Consider the following 25,198-nt stretch of genomic DNA (forward strand, 5'->3'; position numbering starts at 1 on the left):
CATCACTTTTTTTCTTCAGCGAACATGAAAACTGTGATGTAAAACTCATCATTTCCACTAATCATATGACATCTTGCAAACTGAGTGAAAAAAGAGATTTAGAGAATTGAGAGAAATGTCTGCATGTAAGAGGTGACATTCAATGTGTGTGACCTTTGACCCCTCAGTCAGCACTGCTTTAAAACCTGTAAATAAACCTTTTATAATCATGATGATGTGGTATTTGTTGTGGTCTGTACCAAACAAAGTTTTTTTGATGTGGAGAAGAAGATTTGAAAATCCGTTTGATTGCTGACTCTGTTCACAGCAGTACATTGCTGAGCTTTCAGGCTGCTGAGCAAGTGAGCTTGTCAGAAGTGGGGGCCGTTGTACCGCTGTATTTCCACTTGTATGTATAATGAGAATGAAGAGTAGAAAGTGGACTAACCTGAAGACTGGTCCATAGTTTCCCTCAGACAGTGTGAAGAGCAGAGCGGTCCACCTGGAAGCATCTACAATCAAAGAGAAAATAAATGAAGTCAGCACAATTCAGAGTTGTACACATTAAAACCAACCTCAGTATATATATACAAGAAAAACTGGATATTTGTACTCATCAATTATCTTTCATTCCAATGCGTTCCAGTTTTTTTAATCTTTCAGAAGAGACCTCGTTAACCACGTCTGTTTTTATATATATATATATATATATATATATATATATATATACATATATTTCTGCATCTATTTTTTCATAAGAAAAACCTAAAAGTAATGTTTTTAATCTGAAGTAATCTGAGTATCTGAAAAATCTGTGCTGAAAAACTAAGAAGTAAATAATACAAAATACATTATATTTTTTTAAATGATTTGTTTCTAGAGAACCATGATAAATTTTGCAGCCCATGATGGTAAATTTGTAATATTGTTTATTATTCTGACAGTGAAATTACAGCTGATAAACAGATAAAGTGATACTGAATTGACTGATTGTGTCGGGGCTTATGAACTGTTTGGCAAAATCTTCTATAAAAGCCAAAATATGTTTGTGAAGTTTTTTGATAAACTTTACAAGACAAAATATAAATGAATCCGAATTGCTGTTTGTTTTTGTTAGATTTGTTTTTTGTCAGAGCTGTGAAATATTAAATCATCCATCATTATCCTCAGGTATATATAAACTACAGCTTATATAATGTCTTCACACACACACACACACACACACACACACATAGATATAGATAGAAAGATGATAAAAAGTCACATTATTAGTTTCAAAGCCAAATTCTGAGATAAAGGCCCAAATAATCAGAAAATGTCATAATCAACGATACGTTATTATGATTTAAACTCATAATTACGACTTATTATAGGGATATTGTTTTTACTGGTGTTTATCATCCGCCGTTACAGGAAATGCTTCGTTTACGTAATTCTCGCGAGAATTGCATATGTCGTTTCCTTATTGAGTACATTCTATAAACGAATTATGTTTCATATTGTGGTTTTATAAGGCGACAACGCTGTGGTTAAAAAAGAAAAACAAACTCGTCTGGGTTTATGGTTTAATATACTTGGTTAGCGTTAAGGGAAATGTATGTTTGTCTGTCACTGTCGCGAGATCTGTCGCTGCTCCGAGGTTCCGTTGGATGTGGCTTTCGCTCAGTACTCATACACAGGTGGCAATGATTACTGTGACAATAACACAAGAAAAACTCGACAAAAGCGATATAAAACGACATGTGACTTCACACAATAATCTCACAAGTTCCCCTTCATTTTTAATGTTAACTTTCCTTCATTTATTCGGGTGGAATGGCCGCTGTGCGGTTTGTTTATCCGCCTCAAACTGAATGTACACACAGGTGTTGTTAGCTTAGCTGTTAGCCACCTAGCAGCGACACTGTTTGTGTTTATGTTTGTGTTTCAGCTTCCGACTTACCTCAAAACATCCGTATTTGTTGTTGTTTCCGTCCTTTTGGTCTCATTTCCCCTCTCGTACTCCCCACGTCTTCATTAAACAAGTTTTATCCGGTGAATTTTCAACATTTTCGGATGTTTCCTCTGATGACTTCGCCGACACCGAGCGACGCTGCGCCCCCCCTGAGCAACACGACCCCCCCGGGGAGGGAGGGAGGGAGGGAGGGGGTGTCTGGGTGCCAGGGAACTTTTTCGCCGTTTAATTTTTTGACTGAACCTGAGAATGACAGAAATGATTAAATTATATTTTGTTTTCGCTGCAGAACCGATATACAATCAATAAATCAATATATAACTTAAAAATAGTTTTCACTGTGTCGCCTTCAAAATAAGAGTCTCCAACTTCCGTCTCTGCCAGCAGGTTGACAGTCGCATCACAATATGAAAAGTTTATTAATCTTCAAAGGAACTGGAGAAAATTGTATGATCTTCGAGAATCGTTTCATTATGTATATTTATTTATTTTTAAAAAAACAAATATAGTAATTAGAGCTTTCAATATTCATTTAAATGGAATTTTAGATTAATTAATTCTAAAAAGAATTATAACACAAATGCAAAATGAAAATAAATGCATATAATATCTGCATAACTGTTATGGCCACACTGTTGCACGGATTATTTCCCCTTATCAATATGCAAAAGTACAATTGATATGTGTTATTTCATGGAAAGTATTAAAAATTATTTTAGGATTGGATTTTATTTTCCCCCTTCTGTTTCTTGTTGGTCATATGTAAAATAAAAGTTGATTTACCACAAAATCATCATATCTATGTTCAAAATTCAACTAATCGATTAATTGATCTTATAACCCCAAAAACCATCATTAAACATAATCAAATTTAATTAAAGATTTTTTTTTTCATATTTATTTTTAGGGATTTTGAAGGCAGCACAGTGGAAAAATCACTGATGTTTCAGGTGCAAACAAAATCAAAGCAAAATCAGAACACTGTCTCATGTTCAGTTTGCACTCAAAATAAAATTAAAATCACAAATCAATCTTGAATCTTTTTTAATATCCACAACATACACAGTGAACCAGAGCAGCCTGTAGGGGGCGTTGCTCTGGTGTCTTTAAAGACAACATGTCCTCAAGCAGGATTCAAACCAACACCGAGTTGAAGTTAAGTCTTAGCAGGTCGTCCTCTTCAGCTCAGAACAAACCCGAGGACTGAACCTGGTTCCTCAGAACTTGAAAACAGTCATCTACCTTCCTCAGTCAATGAATCAGAGATACATGAAGACTCTGACTTAAAGCTTTTCACTCTTTCCTTTAGAATCAAACCAAGGATTAAACCTTTAAAACCCCTCAAAGTCCAAACATTGATCTAACTTCTGACAGCAATGAATCAGAGAATCCTACAAAAGAAGCTCCGCCCAAAGATATTCAGTTTCCTGTCAGAGAAACCAGAAAATATTCACATTTAAGAAGCTGGAATCAGAGAATTTTTGACTTGTTTTTCTTTAAAAAGTCACTCAAACCGATTGATTATTATTGATTAATCATTGCAGCTCTGAAGACAATTAGTTAATCATTTTGATTTCTCAAGCAAAAATGTCAAACATTGTCTGGTTCCAGCTTCTTAAATGTGAAGATTTGCTGATTTTCTTTGTCATTTATGACAGTAAATGAAAAGTCTTTGGATTTTGGACTGTTGGTTGGACAAAAGAACACATCTGCAGACGTCACTTCGGGCTCTGGAACATTGTGGTGAGCTGCTTTCACTTTTTTAAATCGATAGTGAAAATAACTGGCAGATTAAACAGTAAATAATTGTTAGTTGCAGTCCTGTATTATAAGAAAATATGGCAGATAAAATCAGAAGGTTAAATTCTTTCTCAGAAAAGTCAAATCAGAGAAGTCTGGAGAAACTAGAGCTCAGTGTTTTAATAATAAGCAGTAAACTGATGAGTGTTTTTTCACATTCAGGTCTCTCCGGTCATCATTTCAGCTCAGTACTACATTTTCCATCTTTCACCTGTCAGCCTTCTCACAGCCTGAGACCCCATTCTGTGTGTGTGTGTGTGTGTGTGTGTGTGTGTGTGTGTGTGTGTGTGTGTGTGTGTGTGTGTGTGTGTGGGACGGCCCCAGCACCACCAGATCTGACACCTCTCAGCATACTGAATGGGTCTGATATACCTACGGCCATAATCACTGCGGTTTCTGCACGAGTGTGTGTGTGACGGTAGGTGGTGGTTATGTGTATCTGCTCGTGTGTGTGTGTGTGTGTGTGTGTGTGTGTGTGTGTGTGTGATAACCGCCTCTATGAAGTCGGATTGACAGACAAAGGCCTAATCGCTCCTCAGCTCCAGCAGCCAAACAGCTCAGAGGAAGTATTGACCCGAAAGCACCATAATCCCCTTCACCTAACACGGGCAATTTCATGTAATACCTGTAATAACACGCATTTAGCTCAAAGCAGTCATCAAAAGAGCTGCGAGCATCTGATTTTGAGAGGTGAGCTGTTTGAATAAAAGGGACCTGAAGAGTATATCAATCTGTAATAACAACATCGTGGCCCGGACTCGCTTTTTTTTCTTTTCAACTCTCCTTATCGCCGCTCCTCTGAATCATTTTCACTCGTGTTCGCTCTGCGTCTTTGTCTCACATCTGTCTAAATGTGCCGCTCACGTTACTTCGCACTTTCAGCTCTCCGGAGTTGTTTTAAAGAAACATATGGAGACTCTCCCACGGTAAAGAAATCTGTGTCAAGCAGGGGTTTCATTTTCTTTTTTGTGCATGTGTGAATAAGTTTTGCCGCTCCCTCCGTTAGACGTGACAGGTTGAAATGCCTTTGTTAGAGGTTCTGTTTGCGCACTACATGTCACTTTTATGTTCTCTGCTGTCAGTAAAGGTCTTTCACCCGCGTTCAAACATCGTGTAAATACTGTACAGCAGCAGCATGAAGGCTGAGGCACTTCAGAAGTCGTACAGAGACATGAACACCCAGCAGGGACAAACATCACTAACAGATTAGAGATGATGTGATGAATTAAAAGAGTGAAGTCTGAACCTCTTCTACTCTTCACCCTAATTAAAAGTTATGAACTAATTACTTGTGCTAAATAAAGTGCACATCTGTGAGCTAAAGAGCCAATCTGGTACTTGGATCAGTGCAGTGTTTGCCAAAAACACTGGGCTGGATATCATGAAAGAAAACAGCAAACCAGATGAGTGTAATTTCTGCAGTTTTTCATTTTGAATGTTTGAATGGTGACCAACACAAAATGCTCTTTTAAAGGTTTGTGTGCTGTAAAAGTTGAAGCACAAAGAAGCAGTGACATGCCTTCAATTCTGGTCAAAAATATAAAATTTAAAAAAAGATAAAATTGAGTTTTTCTAGCCGGACACCACTGAAATATTTATGTTTTCAAACCTCCCAGCTGAGACTCTTTCTTGTGGTGTGGCTGTGTGTTTTGCCGCTGCACACAGAGTGTGTATAATGTGAGGCTTAGCTGGAGAAGTGGTGCACATGATGGAGCACACGGTATTTTCTGTTTGCGTTGCCCCACATACACACAAAGTGCAGTCAAGATCAAGAAAAGAATCACGAGAATGTTGTTGAAAAACATCTCTAAAACACACACCGAGGAGCAAAATCTAGTTTTGAAGATTATTACTAACACTGCCATGTTAAACCCTTAAACCCTGGTGGAGTCCAGCTAACAAATTTAACTTTATCGTCCCAAAAAGGAAAATGTGACGTGCAGCCAGGTGGGAAATATGTAGCCTAAAAATACTGTGGAAGACTCATCATCAGCTGACTCATCACGAGCATTTAGGGAGTTTGATGCAATAAAAATTTCTCACCCTGTTAAACCAAAATGATGTTCCTGAACACGAGATTCTCAAGAAACAAGAGAGACCTGGACATTTTTTTGTGCTCCGTCTGCTCAAGTTCACTTGCTTGCACGCACACACACACACACACACACACACACACACACACACACACACACACACACACACACACACACACACATTTTAGCCTGATTTGATATTCATGTCACAGAGATTAATCAACCTGCTCATCCCTCCACTGTTACACACTGATACACACACTGCAGTGACATGCAGTACCTGCCTCTAGGTGTGTGTGTGTGTGTGTGTGTGTGTGCACGTTTGACAGACAGTGAGACAGGCCTCTATCACCAATCTGCATATTAGCACTGGACCATCCTTTTAATTTCCTACAGCGGCTGATAACCATCTTTGCCTTCTCTCGCCGTCCCACACGCAGCTCACAGATTTCATATGTGTGTGTGTGTGTGTGTGTGTGAGAGAGAGAGAGTGAAATAACTGATGGTATTAGTCAACAACCTTTTCTCTCTGATGCACAACACACACACACACACACACACACACACACACACTCAAGTAGTGTCAGACAGGCATCCACATCCTATTGATTTCCTGATGCCTCTAATAAGTGAAATGATGTGTGAGATATTAAAGGAATGATGTAGAGAGCAGAGAGGAGGAGGAGGCGGGGCCTCAGACAAGCTGCGGGACGTGTTCAATCATAAAACAATGAGACGCACTTTGATAACTGCTGTAACTGTAGTTATACTGTTATAATATATGTAGCAATTACACATGCAAAAATCAGTACAGCAGTTCAGACTGTATATTAAATAGGTTATTAAGTCCCATTTAAAATATGGATGATGGAGTGAAGTCAGTTGTTCCCTCCTCTCCAGACTCAGAGGAAGCTCAGGCAGGCTGCAGGAGCAGGAGCGCAGGACACGTGCAATATTATAAACTGAAAACTTTAAGTTGATCAGCTCTCTACAACTGTCACTTGTCTATCAAGGTAAAGTTACGCCTGTTATCCTGAAGGCTAAAGTCCACTGCTCTGAAAACACACACTCTGAATGATGAGTTAAATGGCTGCCTGTCTCACTTTCTGCCAAACTCCGTTAACATTTTGCTCAATTTAACTTTTATAAACATCTACGCCTTATACAAGATTATTAAAGATTTGTTACGACTCACAAACAGACACTAATTCATTCAGCGAACGTTCAGCATTAATCTGAACTCTAATTAATACATCACATTGTCTTGACTCTTTCACGGTGTGTATGTTGACGGCGTCACCTCTACACCTGCAGTCACAGGCACAGATTACATGTGTAGTCGACGGCTCAGGCGCCCACGCGAAAAGAGTAAAAGATAACAGCTACAGGGGGATGATACGATGGTCAGACCAGAGGAGGAGAGCAGCAACACAGCTGAGAGAAAATAAATAGAAGATTGGACACGGTGTCAAAGCGGTCACTTTTAACTGTCTTCTGTCTCAACCTGCGTCCATTATTACATTGAACCTTTTCGGTTTCAACCACTCAGTGGTGGCGACCCGCGGCAACCGTTTAATGTAATTGGCTGTGGAGAAAACGTGTTTTAAAAACGAGGCAAAGAGAGTCAACAAGTACACACACACACACACACACACACACACACACACACACACACACCTCTGTCCATTAACAGGCTGAGATGGTGTTTTTTTGTTACAGCAGGAGAAGGACTCTGGTTGAAGCGTCAGTGACTTGCAGCTGTAGGAGTGTGTGTGTGTGTGTGTGTGTGTGTGTGTGTGTGTGTGTGTCAAATGTGCTCTCCAACTTCTGAGAATGTGGTCTTTGTGTGTTTGTGTGTATGCAGCCTGGTGGCATACAGTTGAGTTTCTGGGTAGTTTATCAATATTATTTATTATTGTGATATGATGTGATGCTGGAAAGTGTTGCATCACAGTAAAGTGATCTGAATGAATGAACTCATTATGATGCTTGTGATGTAACTCAGATTTGTACATCAGTTTTTGCTGTAATCTGACTAAATGCAACACGTTCATCCGAAACATTTTAAAGATCAGCAGAGTGTGTGTGCGGGTGTGTGTGTGTTGCACGCTACATGATGTTTGTGTGGGTGTTTGTGTGTGTGTCGTATGCTTCATATGGTCACACAAGTGTGTTTGACAGCTCCACAGTAATAATTTTAATTAACTCTGTGAGGTCTAGGCAAGTGGCCTTGCAGCAGCAGTGTGTGTGTGTGTGTGTGTGTGTACTGAGTCACACCACATTGCGAGGAGGCGAATGCTAATCTGCTATTTGCTATTATTCTCAGAGACCTTGGGTGAGACGAGAGGATGGAGGTAGAGACGAGGGTGGGGGGGGGGGAGCAAGACAGCGGGGGAGAAGGAGAAGACGCAGATAGGGAGGTTATGAATGAAGCCTTTGTGAGCGTGTGTGTGTGTTTGTGTGTGTGTGTGTGTGTGTGTGTGTGCATTGGTAGTAGAAAAGAGAGGTGGTGCAAATTAGAGGTATGAGAGGAGAGGGCGCCTGCATGAGAGAAAGAAAGCAGAGTGTCTGGCTCCCATCATGCATCTGCGTCTCACCAAGGTCTCCGACAGAGACACGAACAAGTCTGTCCAACTTTGTCTTCCAGCACAAATCTGTTCGATCAGCTTCAGTATTTGACTGGAAAACGTCCCAGACCCACGATTCAGCTGTAAAAGATGTTCAGCAGTTTTGCAGGTTGTCGTCTTTTCGTCAGCGTCATGTGACTGTGATGTAACGACAAGTTCAAACCAGAGAGGTGCTTCACCCTGTTCAGACTGTCAGGAGTCCATGCAGATAAGAGGTCATGGTGGATGGACAGGTCAAACACAGGACTTTTTTTTACCCAGGAGACCAACGCTGGTGTCTTCAGGCACCAAAACTACTTCATTATTAAGATTATGAAAAGATAATAAAGGTTATATTTTTGGGTTAGATTTGATTTAAGAATTTCACACAGCAGCAGCTTTCTGTCAGATGCAAACTTCCTGCTGTAAAATATAAAAAAAAACCGACATGTGAAGAGCTCAGAAAGTTTTGCAAGTCAAGGGTTACCATACAGACACGAGCGCGGTGGAGGTCTACAGGTCGCAGAAGCTGACTCGTGACTCGAAGGCTGCAAATTCTTCAGATTTGATCTGACAAAGGCAGACTAAAGAAAATAAGTCTCCCTCTGTTCAAGGCTGACGGATGACGGCAATAATGTTGAACAGCTTCATCCGTTTTGCTGCTTTAAACATTTCTGACCATGAAAGAAGTGTTGCATCTTATCAAACTTTAATCTTAACTCCACTCTGCCACAACAGGGATGCCATCTGTCCAGGAGAAACACACATGGTGGCTCACTGACAACAGACACACACAATCCCTCTGCAAAGAATGAGACCCGTTCCCGACGTCGACCATCCATCTCAAAGGTAGGAAACATCAGTGTGTTGTCGAGCTGCCGTCAAACACAAAAACAGCAGCGTTGTAGTGTTGCTGGCCCTTCTTCCTGTAGTTCAACAGTGTTTTGATCAAAATCAGGTTGCTCTCACTTAGAGCCAGAGTGATACTGGATTTCTGGGAGTATTAGGGAGTAATAGTCCAGGTTTTGTGTTGCTGGTTCGTCTGTAAAGATTTAATTAGCCTTAATAAACTCAGACTTCAGTAGCTCGGACAGATCGGTGGACAACAAGTGCTGTTCACTGTTTTTTTCCTGTAGATTGTTGAACTAAAAGACAAAGGAGTGTAAATGTAACATGACGACGAAGGCTCGCTGCGTGAGGATAAACAGAATAGCTGGTGGCCACAGGACGCTGGGCCACGGTTAATGTCAAACACTGTTACGGTCACATGTTTGTATTGGAGCTATAAAATAATACTTCATTCAATTTATCAGATCTGACATTAAAATGGTCCAGTTTCAAGATCGAACTGAAGTCAAAGTACTCAGATCTTCTATCTACCAAAAGTTTTTTTTTTCCATCTCTTTCAGCTTTCTCAAGGCTCAGTGTGTGTGTGTGTGTGTGTGTGTGTGTGTGTGTGTATGTGTGAGCAGCTCTCAATGAGATAAACACTTGAGCTACAGATTCTGTACAGAAGGAAATCTATAATGTTTAATACCAAGGTCAGAGTCATTGTTTTCTCCCTCTGGCTGTTCGCTGTGATACAATAAGTGAATTATTTTCCCTTCAGTGAAGAAAAGTTTCCAATCAGACCGTGCAGCTCGGTGTGTTCCTGCAGCCTGGATGAGGTGAAGTGTCAACACCTTCCACGTGACCCTTAAATCAACAGCTAACTGCTAATATCTGCATGTTTTGTTTGATTACCACAAACGGAATTCAGCTAAATTGAGTTTATGCTCTTTATGAACAGACACATGCAGTAAGCTTTGAAGGTTTACGTTTTTTCTATCAACTACTCATTTAATTCATTTCAGCTCACGAATATAGCAGTAACTTTACAAAACCAGCAGTTCACACGCAGTACCGTCACTGTTCTGTGGTCAGATACAGGAGAACTGAAGCTCGGAGAGTGTGTGTGATTTTATGTTTCTAAAAATACACTTATGTTGTCTGTCAAAGTGAAAGAAGCGTAATGGACATCTTATCAGTGCAGAGTGACAGTATGTGCTACTACTGTACACAGAACGGTGTGTGTGTGTGTGTGTGTGTGTGTGTGTGTGTGTGTGTGTGTGTGTGTGTGGCCCTGAAGGAACAGACTGCTGACAGCACAATGATGAGATGATAATGTATGTTCTTGGTGCTGGAGACAGACAGAATGATGGACACGGCTGTTTCCTCGCTCTTATCCTGATCATCTGTCCAGTTGGACTGACTGAGCAGCGAAGCTCCAGCAGTCTTCACCCTGTTCACACGAACCGGTCGACCTAAACACGCACCTGACACACCATGATGTACAAAACTGAAAATGACGATCACATGATGTCAGGCTCAGATCCTCATCAACATGTTTGAAGGGACAAAGTCGTAAACATATGAAGCTTGAGTGAATTTAAATTAAGTGTTTACATTTTTAGCAGCGCTAGCAGCACGTCTGTGTGTACGGCGATGGTGATTGGCTGGTTGGTCGGTCCATCACTGAAATATCTCAGCAGCTATTGGACGGACTGCCATGAAAGTTTGCAAAGACATTCATGACTCCCAGAGGAAAATCGGCTCTCCTGATTTCTCGTGTCACATTCGCTGTTTTTTCAAAACTCTGCTCAACAGTTTTTTTAAGGCAGTTCCTTCAATATCCAAACTGTCTCCTTATCATTTCACTTTCCTGACAAGCTGAGTTTAGTGTAGTCACTCCCCCCCTCACCTCCTTCCTCCTCCCCTTGTCCTCCTGTCACGCTCTTGATCCCTCCATCGCTGTCATGTCACCGCTTTTATCCCGTCACCCCAAGCAACCTCTCAGTCTTATTGTCCCGCCGCTGCTATCTGCCTCTTTGTCGCTCTGATGAGGGTCAGCGGGTCAGCTGGAGGGCTCGTCATTAGCCGGGGGAGCGAGCGCACGTACATGTGAAGTGTGTCCATGTGTACACAAGATAATAAGGCCCTTTAATGATCACTGGGAGGAAACTGGGACAGAGAGGGAAAGTAGGCAACAAAGCATTCAAACTACAGAGATATGAATGTGTGACGACAAACAAATTACATCATGTACAAGTTGGGGCTCAACATTTTTGAGAAAAATATCTAAATATCTGCTATAATAGATGGAATGATCATTTTTACATCATATTCTTTTTGAAGAACATGATGTGCAGATTAAGGTCATCTCTGAAGCACAATCTTTAATTTGACACATTTCACACCTCCTGCAATTTTCAAATTGCAGGAGGCCATATTGTGATTTTGATTGAATTAATTAATCAATTAACCAAGAAAATAATTGACAGATTAATCAACGATGTTAGTTGCAGCCCTATGACTTGCAGGGGTCACTGTCTGCCCACACAAACAGCACAGCAATAATATGCATTTAGCGATAAATAGTGAAGAAAATCCGCTCCCCGGATGTAAAATGCTGCATAAATGGAGATATTTATAGTTTGGTATTTTTCCTGACACATGGAGTCACACTGCCAGGCCTTTCCCTCTTTCTGTTGCCTTCTATGCTGACCAGTTGCTCTGTCTCTCTCGTGCTTTATCTGTGTCACACCAACAATAGGCACCAATAGGAAACTGCTGATGCCGTCGTGGTCGTAGTAAATAAACAGCATCCAGAGCTGTCGACCAGCCTCCCAGTTTATCGCCCGCCGCTCTCCTCTCTCTCTCTCTCTCGTCTGCGGTTACATTTTGTGCATTTTTGCAGTGAGCCTGTGCAAAGTTAGAAATAAAACAGATCTGAAGATTCATTTAAATCAAACTAAAGTTGAAGCACATGTTGTTTGGAGACACTGTAGGAGTGTGTGTGTGTGTGTGTCTGTGTGTGTGTTGAGCTCACTGGTCTGTCCCTCCTGTTTATTGTGGAATGAAACTCTCGCTGGGTATTGACCGTGTCGCTCCTCTGTGTGTGTGTGTCTTGAGCTTATTGTGCTGGCTGGTAATGAGAGCTGCTTGGCGTGTGCTGCTACCATCGCTGGGCCTGTTTGTTTAGGTGCTGGTGTTCTGCGTGTGTGTATTTACATACATGTGTACGCGTGTGTGTGTTTGGATGCCACTATTTGTTCAGCTTGGCCTGCTTTCTCAAGGTTGCCTCATCGCAGCCAGGAGACAAGTATAATAGTAGTGTGTGTGTGTGTGTGTGTGTGTGTGTGTGTGTGTGTGTGTGTGTGTGTGTGTGTGTGTGTGTGTTTGCCCGGGGGAATAGAATCTAGAGTAAACACACATGTCCGTCTCTCTCCCAGGTGGAGTTGGATGAATGAACGGGCCGACAGTAATATTGACAGGCTAACCACTACTTGTGTGTGTGTGTGTGTGTGTGTGTGTGTGTGTGTGTGTGTGTGTGTGTGTGTGTGTGTTGCTCTAAAACATGGAGGGAAGGTAGAGATGTTTGAGCAGACAGACGGTTCACTCTGTTCTTTTTGTCACCACCAACAGTCGTCACTTCAACTAATTAGAGATCCACTAATAATGATTTTCAAGGCCATTACTAATATTTTTTTTCTTGGATTGAACCTGACAATTACTGACATTTTAGACGCCTTTAAGTCCAAGAGGTAATGGATGTTTGTTTCAAAGTTGAACAGGAAGTGAGTTTTGCAGCTGAGATTTTTTTTGCATTTGGTAAAGCAGCTGTTGAATCAGTGATATTGATTACAGACTGTATCAGCTCCCAAGTATTATGCTGTAGTCAGAAGTGAGAGCCATATTCTGCCTTTATTTTGAACTATTTTAAAGCTCGACTATTTAATCTTTGAAAGAACAGATGACGTCTGTCCAGAAGCAGTTCAACAGTCTCTGGTGGTCTGGTATGATCAGCAGGTTACGGTGGTTGATGTTAGTTTATATTAGATGGATATTGTCTGGTAATGACTCTTCTCTGCCTGTGCTGTTGTTCCAAAACATTTTAGGATTCATCCTGTAATTGTCACTCTTGCTGTTGTTCAACAAAAGTTTCACTTCAGTGTTTTTCAGGACATGGACCTGTCAGCTGATCCAGAGACGGAGCAGAGACCCTCTGCAGCAGCATGTTTGATGTTAGCTGTGTTAGCCTCGCTCTCTGCACTTCAACCAGTGGTTTCTGAGTTGGACGGCGTGTCAAAGTCTCATAAAGTGTCTGTATACTCGAGATAATAATACAACTAATCAATCAATATGTTTTCATAATTATTTTTGTGTAAATTATAAGTTTAAGGATTTTTGTAAACAGGTTGATTTATCTTTGTCAGTAACATGCTGTTTTGAACAACATTCAAAACACCAAGAGTCACAAAAAAGTCAAAAAGTCTACTCAACATTAGAATTTTAAAAAGTTGACTCAGTCATAGAAGAAATTGCTTTTCCAACCTTTGTTTCTGCACAAGAGTAAAGGTTTAGATGTACTTTAGTTATTATAATGCTTAACACATTTCAGGAAGACTTTACCATTTAATATAGAAGGACAACACAAACATTAATGTTTACAAACTGCATACAGCATTATGTAGACTTTAAGATGTAACCTTTGTCATTCAGTTTTTGTTGTGCCGTCTTTGCTGTCTTAGTTAAACTAATGAAAAAACCTAGATTGTGGTCTGATACGCGGGTCAAGGTAGATGCATCGTTATAAAAAACAGAGTTGCATAACGAGATTAAGATGTTGTTCCCTTTTTGTTTCACACAAGAAGTGTTAGAATTATATACCCTGGATCAGTTAAATGAATAATGAGTCATTGAAATTAAAAAACTAGATTTTTGTGTTGGAGGGTGAGAGAAGGAGCAGATAGTCGTGTGTCTCCTGTCTGATGGCAGCAGGTCAGCAGCCTGTGTTGTCTGTCTCTTGGCAGTTAACTTGGTGAACACAGCGTTTTCATTACTGATAGAAAGTTGTGATAAATTGAATTATCATTTTAAATTGAAATTAGCCTTATTACCATGAATATTTTCATACACATTTTGAAGCACTGCATTAGGAGACTGGAGCCCCTTTTCTGACGTAGTGAACATTTAACTCCCATAACTGATCAGCTGTTTTCGCTCAGAGGAGGAAGATGAGGAGGAGGACAATGTGATGCCCATGTTGCACATCTACACTCTTTATCATCTGCAGTGTTTCTGTCTAACTGTCAAGTGAATTTTTGAAATGTTACCAAGGGTTTCCATCATCTGTCGTTTCTTCAGAGGGTGGCGGTTCAGGCTGAGCAGAAGCAGTAGAGGTCGCAAAACAAAATGTCTGAAACAGAACTACTTCTTTGAGGTTTTGTTTCTCTTCCTCTATGTCTTCTACCGTTTATTAACGTAGCCTATACCACCAGCTTCTGTCAAAACTACAGTTTGTGTAGCCTGTTGTTGCAAAAACACTCAATTTGCATTTTTCTTTTTTGCAACATTTCCAAAGTTCGCTTCAAATTCCTTCGACAATTCGACAGAAACACGGCTGCTGAAGGAGTCAAGAGGTGCACTATGGGTAACGGTTACACTAAAATCCCAGACAGAAGAATATGTACTCACTGTTAGCAGTCATTTTACACAGGTTATGCTAAAGTGTTAGCATGTAGCACTGACACCACTGATCTGCTTTTGGAACATTTTCTTCTCTTTAGACAATCTATCAAAGAGTCTACCAGGGTAAACAGGAGAGAGAGAGAGAGAGACAGAGAGAGAGAGACAGAGAAAGAGAGAGAGAGAGATGGTGCATCAAGCTGCTGTGATAACCTCTCTCTCTCTCTCTCTCTCTGTCTCGCGCTCTCTAAAAAGAAAGGGATAAAGGGCCTTTTCTCCATTCCACATGCCAGGCAACTCCCAGCGGCCTCTTTGTTGACACAGGCGCCACAATGGGAACTAAAGGCCTCCCAATGCCTCCCATTATGAGGCTAACCCAGGGCCCAGTCGCTGCGCTGCAGGGTTATCCAGTGCGGGCCAGCCGGCATTGGCCAAAGCCCCCTTGAATATTAGGCTGGATATATAAGACTAACCCCCCCTGCCCCCTGCTGCATTGTTCAGCGTTATTCTGCTCCCACAATGGGACATCACACTTTGGAAGTAATTTTCAAAAAGGGGAAGCCAATCAAAAATAATGGCACTTATTGTTTCTCTTTTGACACACATTGCTGAGCGGCCTGCCCCTCCCTCCTCTGTCGCTTTCTCTGCCTGTGTAGCCCTAAACCCCGGGGTTCATTCACGTCTATTATACGGACAAATTAAATAAAACCCAGTATGGGTCGGAGGGGAGCGGAGAGCCACGCTGGCCGTCGGCGGCGGTGGTGTTGGGAAGAGTCGGGGATGGAAGGAACGCCATGGAGGGGAAGGGAGAGGTGGGGAAGCCAAGAAACGCGGGGGAGAAGGAGGCTTGAGGGAGGCAGACAGGCCCAGGTGGAGGGGAAAAGACATGGATGCTGGGGACATAGTAGGGACACAGTGCAGTTGCTCTTATCACAGTAAGTCATCAGGTAGGGCTTCAGTTTCTGCTGCTGATAGAAACACTGGGTTCTGCTGGGTTCTGTCTGGTAGACAGATCCTGATGGAGAAGTAGTGGGAAACATGCATCTGGGAACAACAAGAACTTCTAAAGAGTTAGTGGAACATCACTTGTGCGCCTGGCATCCATGTCTCTTTCCTCTGTGCTCAGAGAGAGAGAGTGTAGAAATGAGTGAGCCTGCCTCATCCTGGATGGACTGATTTTTTTTTTTTTTTTTTGGATATATGGAGAAAAAGTGCTCACCTTGCCCCTACTGCTCTCTGGATAGATGGCTGCCCGGTGAAAGGAGGGAAGGTATGTTGCTACTTAACAAAGAGGGAGGGCCTTTTGAAGGGTGAAGGTTTGTGTTAGACAGGTGGTTGGAGGTTCGTTGACTAATGCTCAGGTGCATTTGTACTAAATGTTGCTATTTCCTGAGGCCTTCATGTGAGAAGTGTAAGAAATTGGCCTGTGTGTTTAACCTGAAGGTGGAGAATTTCTCACTAGAAGCTGGCCTTGACTGTTAGCACTGCTGCTTATGAAAAGCTCTCTTTTGACCACGATAGACAAGACTGATTTTCACTACATATGCACAGAAACTCTAAAAAACACTTGTATGTCATTGATATATTGATTAAAAAACTATTAAGATAATAGCAGTGACCTGCAGAGACCTACTGTACAGCTTGGATCTGTAGTTAAGGAGAGTTTGGCTGCTTGATGGTTGACCGATGTTTTCTGTCAGCTTAATATCACAACTGGTGCCTGAATTCTGGTTCAGTGGAGAGTTGATCTCTCATAATGATCACAAGTAAGACTATAAAGTTTTAAATATTATGTTTTCTAGTAAGCAACAGTTTGGTGATCTGCAGATCAAAAGATGTCTAGACTGTTTGATGCCAGCTTGTTTGCCTTCTTATGACCTCTCATCACAGGTTACGTCTGTCTATGAGCTGTGAGCAGCAGTCATCAGATCGCTTCATTTTAATAACTTCATTTCCCCAAGATGTTAAACTGATTTGAGAAAGTAAACACAGTTTTGTGTTTTTCCCTCCTTCTTCCTGTCTTGTCTGTCATCTTTCAACTCGGGCTGCAACTAACATGATTATTTTCATTATCAATTTAATCTGTCAGATATTTTCACGATTAATTGTTTAATCTTAATTTGCTTCTTTTGTTGAATCAACAGTCCAAAACCCAAAGACTCTTCATTTACTGAAAAGCAGCAAATCCTCACATTTAATAAGCTGGAACCAATAAATGTTGAAAAATGACTGAAATGATGAATCCATTATCAAATCGGTTTGTGATTAATGTTCTTTAGATCGACTAATCAACTAATTGTTGCAGCTCTTCTGATTTATCATGCAACAGGTTGGGGGAACCTGCTTCAGTGTTGGAAAACACTGGTTTAGATGTCTAGATTAATAAATAAATAAATAAATAAATAAATGTTGCTTCAGCTGTATTTCAACATGTAGCAGGAACCTTCAAATATTTTGCTTAAGTGACTTAAACTGATCCAAATTCATTGACCATTAATTTTCTCTTCTACTGACTGATTGATTAATTGACTAATTGTCGCAGCTCTACTTGAAACCCTTCTGATGTATCATGTGACCCCGTCGGGTAACCTGACCCCAGTGTTGAAAAACACTCGCCTAGACGTCTCGATGAAAAACAAACTGTTGTTTCAACTGTATTTCAACGTGTAGCAGCTCCCAACTGCAGGTCAGGATATGTTCTCTGAAATGCTGTTAAAACAACAGTCATGTGCAACCAAAACGTTCACTTTTCAAACAGATTTACCTGCGTTTTCAGGTAGATCATTTTGATCTGCAGATCATAAAAATCAGCTCTGACTGCTGCATCTTGCTCAGGTGATCGTTATGCAATAAGAGAGGAAAAAGGTTGTAGATAAATGAGCAGATGGATGGATACAGTGAGCAGGCAGATGAGGACAAAAGACATGAGCGGGACAGAAAGGAAGAAAGGGGTAAGATGGCAGGAAGGTGAAGTGTGGGACAGCTGGAAAAGGGAAGGGAAGAAGAAGAAGAAAAGAGGAAGAAAAGGTTGTGAAGGGAGGGGAGGAAAGGGCAGGTGGAGCAGAGCTGCTCTTTGGGGTCTTTGAAAGCAGCAGGTCCCGGCTGGGAGCTTGACCCCATTTAGGATGAGCGAGAGACACCGAGAAGAACTGTTAGGGAGAGAGAGAGAGAGCGAAAGAGAGAGAGGGGGAGAGACTCCTCAGCCGTGCACTTAAAGGCCCTCCTCCCCAGGAAGTCCTCATTCTTCCCAGAGCCCGACACCCCCCACCAACAGCAGAGAGAAGCCAGGAAAAATCCCTCATTTAGGATGAGTGGAGGGAGAGAGAAAGAGAGAGAGGACCCCCATCCTCCTCTGAGGGGGGTCCTCATATCAAAACTTTCCCTCAGCGGGGTGGACACAAATGTCAGCCAGAAGGAAAGGTTTACTGTCTTTTATCACTTTATCTGGATATTGATTTGTGCGAGCCAAGCTTGTAATCAAACCGTTTGACCTTTTCTGCCTTTTGAGATGTTGAATTCAGAATTGAGCTCCATTGTTCAACATGATCTGCATAAAGAAAAAAAAATTAAGTAAGATGGGAAAAAAAAACAGGGTTTCATCAAGTCCACAAGTCAATGCAAGTCTTTTGCCAGTGGTGGAATGTAACTAAGTACATTTACTCAAGTATTGTACTGTACTTCTACTTTACTACATTTCAGTGTTGTACTTTTTGCTGCACTTTATTGAACCACTTTAAGTAGTTAACTGAAGTAGAACTGGTTTAAAAATAATATCTTGATATTTTTAGGCCTGATATTTGGTGATATACAATATATATCTTGATTTACGCATTTTCTAAACAGGGGTTTCGAGATACTTTTTGGAGCTGGATGCTACAGTCATGTCATTTATACTTTTTTCCCCCCAACACAGCAAAAAAAAAAAAAAAAAATCACAATTACTTGTATCTGCTAACTAGCTACATTAGCTTTTCATAGACCAGCTCTGCCATTACGCCACTGACCAAGCTGCAATATTTGACAAGTTGAGAGACAGAATGTGTTGGTTTGATGAATCTCTGCTTCGGCTGACAGAACTTTCTGCCCCACAGACAGAATAATTTTCAGATGTGTCAGTTAAAATCAGCCAGGATGGTGTTGGAGGTGGGGGTTGAGTGGGATTAGCAGTTTCTGACCACTGACGCACACACAGAGGTGTCAGCCCAGCATGTTGAACCTCTCATGTTAACAGTCAGCTGTTTTCTCTGCTGTTGTGCAAAATTGGCAGAATTGTAGGTGTGTGTGTGTGTGTGTGTGTGTGTGAGAGAGAGAGAGAGAGAGAGAGAGAGAGAGAGAGAGAGAGAGACAGAGAGAGAGAGGTAAATGTGCACGCTCCCAGCCAGACAAACATCACTAAAAAAGTTATATTCTGGTTTGCAGTGGCATCATCTGTCTATTTCTCTGTGGCTGAACTGTCCCTTTAATGTGGCAGCATCGTGTGTTATCTGCAGGGAGAAGCTGCCATTAGCTGCAAATACCGGCGTGTATTTTAAGTTTGTACTGTGCTGAGTACATGTACTCTGACAGTTGTGTGTGTTTGCATTAGACAGACAAGTTGGACTGATGCTGATCACTTTGATGTGTTCATTGTGTGTGTGTGTGTGTGTGTGTGTGTGTGTTTGCATTGGCTGGGACTGACTCTACTCCCTCAGAGGGACTATCATTGCTGGTAATCCTCTTCATGGTCGACTAATCTGTTTTCGCCGGGGTCACTCCATCCCAGTCCTCCCTCGCCCCGCCTCTCCCTCCCTCCGTCTCTCTTTCCCTCGCTGCATCCTCTCTCCACCTCACCCCTCCTCAGCAGGGTTCCTCCCTCTCTCCTTACATTATGCAAAGGTCACTTCTCTTGATTCTTTCCTCCTTCTCACCACACTTCCCTCCGTCCTTCCTCTCCCTCCCTCTCTAGCTGCCCTTCTCCCTTTCAGAGCACTAATCTCATTACACAGAGAATCAAAGCTTTCATGTTTACTCCTGTCCATTTGAAAATCAAACTAATAATGAGAGATTAGGGATCTTCTGCCTTTCCTTCATGTCACCTCTGATGATTTGATATTGTGAAGTTACCCGTTACTTTGAGGGGAATGAGATGATCAGAGTGTTGTCAGTTTGGAGTCAGGACGTGAACAGCGTAGCTTTACATACCTGAGCACATATGTACTGAAATCAACAGTTGGTAGTTTAGGGGAGGTTATGTGCTGTAACTATGTCTTTATGAACAAATCCATCCACCCAGTTCCCAAATTTCAGTGGACTGAAATGTCCAAACAATCTTAAATTAAGCTGATTAAGCTGATTTCTTCATTTTAGACAGGCTACCTGTCTCCCCCTGCAGCCAGTGCTAATGCTAAGCTAGGCTAACCAGACTACAGCTCCATACTTAAGCCACAAACATCAACTTGCTTCTTTTTTTTTTTTTCTAAGAGTGAGGTGAGAAGATTATCGAATTCCCCGGTATGTTTAAGTTCATTTTAAAAATGACCATTCCTTGCGCCAAAACTGACGATATCTATCAACAGATTGATATATCAGCTCACTCCTCCTTCCTCCATCTTTCCCTGTCCTTTGTATCCTTATATCCAATCATCTCCCCATCGTTTTCAACCCCTTAGCTTACCTCTGCTCTCACCACTAACAAAACCACAATCAGATTTCTCCCCACATCCTGACACACACATACACACACACAAACAGGCCAACTCAAAACACGTGGTCTAATCATATTTCTTCCTATCTAGAAGCAATCAGTGATAGTGTTGGCTGCTCCCGAGCGCCTTGACAATACTGGCAGAGAGGGAGGCTGCACATGCTCTAATTAAATTAAATGTGTGTGCTGATGTGTGTGTGGTGGTGGTGGTGAGGGGGTGTTACGAGGGAGGGGGAGGTCCAAATAAAAATGTAGCTGCAGTATCAACACTGCTTGACCTGCCTGTAGCAGATGGAAGAATGATGGGAAACAAAGGTTTGATGTGAAGAGCTCAGCTGGAGGCATTAAAGGTCAAAGCAGGATGTTGATCATCGCTGCTGCTGCATTAACATATCATTAGTCTTTTTTTTTTCTTCCAATTATCTGATTTTGCACTAGCATTTCTCTCACGTCACTTGTCAGTGTGTCCTGTCCTTTTTTTTTTTTTTCCTTTTTTTCCCCACCCAAAAAATTCAGCCAATGAATATTTAATTCCTTGTCTGTTCAGTTAAGGTAATTCCAATAATTTTTTGGCCCACAGAATGTGTTTAAAATAATAAATGTAAAAGCTTTCCAGATCCTAGACACGCTCACCACCTCTGTAGTCAAGAATAATCTCCATCACTGGACAGTATTATTTTTTTTATATATACTTTCCTGACATTTTACCTGACATTTGTGTAAAACTGCTGAACTTGACCGTACTAGTACTCCCTCGATGTAGGCAGAGCTAATTCCTGCAGTTAGGAAACAAAATGCTCGTGGCAGCCTTTACTCCCTGAAAAACTCAAAACCTAATTTACTGCCAGACAGACGTCTTCATTGCTCACGTTTTCCTTCACCGTCACTCTTTGCTGATCACTCAGCTAAAGTTACACTCTTTATACTCCACTACTCCGTCCAATCAGTGGTCTGCACTGTTTGCTGCTATTCAAACTACAAATTGAAACCAGAACAGTTAGATACCAAAATATTGTCCCTTGCCTACTGATCCTGCATTCATTTACAGATTTCTGTTTATAGAGACAACAATTAAATACTAATTATTAATCTGCATTCCCAGTAAATACACAGATGTGTATCTCTGTGATGGACTGATAAGCTCTCCAGATGTTTTCTTTGAGAGAACTCTGTACAGAATGAAGCACAGAGAATATGGACAAAATGTGATATGCAGCACTCTGGTCTGGAACATGTCTACACTGTGTTTAAGACATAAAGCCCGTCTGTCTCTCACTAGTTTCACACCATTACTGTCGAGACCTATTAGCGATGAGTGATGTGGCCGTTAATTGTGAAATTACTTGGAGAGAGATGCTGCTGAAAATGACCGGAGGCTTTGTTTACATTACGAGCTCTATTCTGTATTTTTTGCACACATGGAACAGATGTAAACATGTAAGTGCTGTCCATCGAAGAAAAGACCAGCTCAGAATATGTATTCTTGGGCTGGTTTTGTCTGTTGAGTGGGCCATATGTGTATGAGAAATGATAGAATAAATGTCTTGAAGCTCCAGTGTGAGCGCAGACTTCTCTGCCTGAAGCCCGGGCTGTCTGGCAGACAGGCAAAACCCATTAGCAAGGCTCTGTTAGCGATCGTCTTGTAAACTGAGGCCCCGGGCATTCATTAGGCATCAATCAAAGGACGAGGTGCGATGATTAAATGATGAGTGCAAATGCTTAACAGTGTTCGGTACACCAGGCCACTTTACTCTGACACTTGAAAATGGGGGAAAATGGATGGAAGAAAGATGATGTTAGTCTCCATGTAGATGGCTGGAACTGGATGGCTGCAACTGGTTAATTTATTCATGGCAGTTATTAAAGAAAGTGAATTTCGAAACCTTGAAGTCAAAGCTTGATGATGCCTACAAATGCTGGTGGAGCAAAGGGAATTCAGAGTGCTCTCGTTGGCTCTCAGTAATCATTGTTAAATTACACTCAATTTAGGAATTCAAAGACTTTGTTCTTATTTCAAAGCTCAGAAAGTTTCATTTCACGCGGCAACTCCTTCCAAAATGAAACACCAGAACCAAGTCTGGGATCTGTGATACACAAGAAACTTTAAAAATGAGCACATTATAAACTGAAATGATTAGTACTTAATGGACCCTGGGTTAAAATGTCATTTTAAAGCCTTTATTGTTTTAGTGCGAATTTAAACAATTTTTTCTAAGACATTACTATGTATGCTTGGTGTTTATTTGTGGTATTTCACAGACAGAACAGAGCAGCATCACAGGTAGTCGCTGTTGTAGTGTAGCCAATGGCTCAGGCTACACGTGACAAAGAACGCAACTACAGAACGTGTAGTGCCACCGTCCACAACACTGCCACCGTTTTTTTCTCTTTCTCGAGCGGTACATTATTACAACCTCCTCCAGCGCCCTCTAGTGGATATACTACTTAACATCCATGCCAACGTAAAGGACACGTGTAGTATGTAGGCAGTTAGACTGTTTGAAACCAACAGATCTATTTTCATACATAAAGGGGGCATAAATGAGACTTTAGCTTCCTCCCTCAACGTCCTCTCTGGTCTTTGTCTCTGCCATGTTGTCAGTATAGACTGCTAAACCCAGTTCTGGTGCCAGTTCCAGCACTTCTCCCCACCAGTATTCATGTTTAGCGCCTCCTGCCTTGGGCCTGAAAACCTCTTACTCACAACGACCCAAGGTCCTGTGCTAGTTGTGTAAACACAAACACTCCCGTGTTGAGCTCCAACTCCGTACATAGTCAGTTAGCTGCACAGCTAACTGAGCTAACTAACTGGTAGCAGTGGTTAGTGATTACTTTAGCAACACTAACACAGTGCAACACGTGGGCAGTATACTGCACACACACACTACTGTTAGGCAAGGATTTGGGCACAGATGAAGTCTCATGACATTTCTTCCCCAGGGGCCTGTGGGAGGTTAATCCAACCCTCCACCATCCCTTTTACCATCCATCCTGTTCACATCTACACTTTACATTCATCTCAAGTTCTTTCACAGTAAAAAAAAAAAAAGCAGAAATACCTTGAGTGTCTCTGTTGAAAGCATCATAATATACATCAATAGAGATACCAGTGCAAAGCTGCTTGTCAAACTTATTCCATTCCTTTATAAATGGAGAGGAAAATGAGGCTTTCAGAAAATACCGTAATTTCCCAAGAGATGGCAGAGTTCATTTCATGTGAAAAGTCATCAGAACTATAGTCGTATGATTAGATAATATGGCCTGAGTATCTGCTGTTATACTGCGCTAACATTTTACTGTTTGCACTGAAAAGTTTTACTTTACAGTAAAAAAACTTTGCAGTTATTACTATTGTATAAAATTACATATAATTACTGTTTTCATCATCAGTCTGGATGCCGCAACTGTATCCAGGCTTGAGAGGGCTCAACTGTTTTCGGAGCACTTAACATGACATATGTCACAGCTCGCTGTTGTATGTATGTACTGTATGTATGCATGTGTGTGTTGGTGCATGTGTGTTGGTGTAGTGCCTGCTCTGTCAGTGCGGCTGAGCTCCAGTAGAGCTGACAGCTTGCTGTGACAGAGAGCCTTAAACAAACCCACTAGGTCGGCTGCTGCACAGGAGAAATGCCTTTGATTCTTCTGGGCCTGTGTGTGCACGCATGTGTGTGTGTGTGTGTGTGTGTGTGTTTTCATTCGTGACCTGTTGGCTTAGACAATTCAGGGTAAAGATGTAAATAATATCCTTACTGCTATGAAGATACAGATATTTTATACGTAATTATACTTAACGATCATCAACATGATCAGTTTAAAACAATGTAAAACTCACAAAAACCGTCTTTTTTTAGTCTTTCCACTCAGGGTCAAAAATCTACCTGCCCAAAGACACTTTTTACTTTAACTTTATTAGAAATTATTACATAAAGTCCTTGGTGTGGGACTGTATATCCAGCTCAGTTCTGTTCCTCTGTTAAAGAACAATCCCACTGAGGTACGCGGTGAACACCTGCACGTTTTTTGAAACATGATGCACTGCAGTAATCAATTTTGCAAGTGTCTTTACCTGACGCCATTTTCTGGTGAATGCCCTGTTGGCAACTCTCAGATGAGATGAGAAGGAAGCGAGATGTCTTACTCCGGCTCCAGAAAAAAAAACAGAAAAACAATGTGTTTAGTTATGATTTTACCATCTAACCAATCAGGCAAGTGACTTGCCTTATTTAGTTGTAGACTTTTACTTTCACTGGGCAGTCCTTATTGTTGTGTCCTGGACTCTCTAAAAATATGTATTTCTGATTTTGGGGTGAACTGTCCCTTTAGACCTCTGTATCTGAACATCTCATGTATCCTGAGCGTAAACCAAACTAACCCAGAGCAGCAGACGCGCGAACAGCGTTTCCAGCACCGTCCTGTTCCAAACAATGACTGTTACTGTGCTCTCTGGGTATTTCCAGTTGGGCCACGTTCACTCGACTCTGCTGTCAGCTGAAGATCTAAAATGTGGCTGACGCACGACTTACATGTCGTCTTATTTTAACCTCTGTACAGGTCGGGCGCCATGGATTCAGGCCTCGTTTACGTTTACTTGTAGGGGTCATTCAGTTCAGTATTTAACTTATTTTAAGGGTTT

General features: G+C 41.4%; 1 long non-coding RNA gene across 1 annotated transcript in view; it reads left to right on the top strand.

Moving 5' to 3' along the window:
• LOC146304909 (uncharacterized) overlaps nt 1-25,198 on the top strand; it is a 53,028-nt gene that overhangs the window by 27,198 nt on the left and 632 nt on the right. The window contains exon 2 of the long non-coding RNA XR_014769291.1: nt 9,111-9,221. This is a non-coding gene — a long non-coding RNA (uncharacterized LOC146304909). The remainder of the gene's footprint in view (nt 1-9,110; nt 9,222-25,198) is intronic.

The sequence above is a fragment of the Lutjanus erythropterus genome, chromosome 24, assembly GCF_056507025.1.
Source record: "Lutjanus erythropterus isolate fLutEry1 chromosome 24, fLutEry1.hap2, whole genome shotgun sequence".
Lineage (NCBI taxonomy): Eukaryota > Metazoa > Chordata > Actinopteri > Lutjaniformes > Lutjanidae > Lutjanus > Lutjanus erythropterus.